We start from the raw sequence: 1,818 nt of genomic DNA, 5'->3' as shown, positions 1-1,818 counted from the left end.
ATGCTATTCGGTTTGTTTTTCACATTTTCGGCGGTTACATCACAGCCAATCACAGAGCATGTTCGTGATAGCCAATAGCGGCTGACGTATCAGATGGACCAATCACAGCCATGTTTTCAAAAACACGCTACCAGTCTCCTTGCACAAGAAACTGTGGTACCAGTGCTAATGCTATGCTAACTCTGGTCTTCTTCTTCTATGATTTTAAGTACCACAAGGATGTAATGCTGCCCTCCAGTGGCAATGTAGAACTGGAAAGGTAAACAGCCTTGCATCCATCTGCCATACTGCCAGTTTACTTTTCAACACATTTACAGGTATTCAGTTTATTAAGTACTGAATGTGAGATCATGAGTTGACCCGATTTACAATTTTAACTTCATCAAACTTAAGATATCACTTTATGTTAATTTGCTTACCTAAGTCAAGCCTTTAAGTTGTGTCATCAGTTCTAACTCCTTCCTCCACTATGGTGCAGAAAGTGCAGTAATGGTTTGTGTGTATCCATCATGTGCCTTTTCTCTGAGGTTATTTGACAACAAATCTTCACAGAACTGAGATATTTGGAATGCAAGTTCATTTCCCAGTCCTTTCATACTCAGATTGGAGTGGGGGGGATTTTAAGAATCTATTTTAAAAGAAATTCTTAAAAATAAAGCATTTTCTGCATTCTAAGGTAATCTGAGAAGCTAAATACTGCCTTTCAACATCATTTTTTACGTTTGGCAAAGACGTAATAAAATCATCTGCATTTATTTATTTGTCTGTCTGTCTGTCTGTCTGTTAGCAGGATTACTTCAAAACTACTGCACGGATTTTGACGAAATTTTCACCACAGATACATATTAGGCCATGGCAGACTCCATTAAATTTTGGAGGTGATCTGGAGCCGGGTCCGGATTGACAGATGTCAGAAATCTCAGATTGCTCTTGTTAATACATCATTTTTTTTTATTTTATACACTGCAACTCTGAATTTTGCATGTAGCAGCATTCATAAATCAGCTTTTGTTTATGTTTTTACCAGATTTTATCACACCTCTGATCAGCACCACCCCCACCCCCACCCCACAGATCTGGCACTGCACATACCTTCAGAGTGCAGACCTTTGACATCCTTTTTTTTTTTTTTTTTTTGGTTAGTTCAGAGAGGATTCAGATGTCAGTGAGTTCCTGAATCCTGCTGGTCCTTCAGGACAGAGATCCACAGACACCCTTTTCCTGCAGCCGATCACCCCAGTAGTTGAACATGAGCTGAGGAAAGCAGCCTACTAAGGAGAACACTGAGGAAATTGCAGGAGCTGAAGTGTTTCCTCGAGCACTATCTGCTGCTACTGAGGAGGTGCCAGAATAGTTCTGCAGCACAGACATTTATGTTGAACCATTTGTTAGGAAGCTGATGTTCAAAATCTTCAAGAAATCAATGAATGAAGAGACTGGACAAGAAGGCCTCAACATTGCAGAGGGCCTGTTCCACATAACCTGGGCAGCAGTGAGGAACCTGAATTTTGGCAATGTTGTTATGAGAAACATCTGCAATGCAGCTTAGAAAGACCTGGCAAACAGCTGTCACTCTGCAGACATCCTGCAGCGTGCCGAGATGGTGGTAAATTTCAGGTCTGACATGCATTTTACTCAAACATTAAAAGACCACATGTTGACACAAAAAAGAAACATGTTCTTGTCTGTGGCCCAGTAACTCACAGAGCCCTTTACTGCCCTCTTCTGGAAAGGTTGACCATTAGTATCACAAACAAATTAATTATGACAACATGCATTTTACCAACTGCTTATACAACTAAAGATGGAAAATAATTT

This window comes from Thalassophryne amazonica, chromosome 8 (genome assembly GCF_902500255.1).
Source record: "Thalassophryne amazonica chromosome 8, fThaAma1.1, whole genome shotgun sequence".
Taxonomy (NCBI): Eukaryota; Metazoa; Chordata; class Actinopteri; order Batrachoidiformes; family Batrachoididae; genus Thalassophryne; species Thalassophryne amazonica.
The sequence above is the reverse complement of the archived record's forward strand: the minus strand, read 5'-3'. Positions refer to the sequence as shown.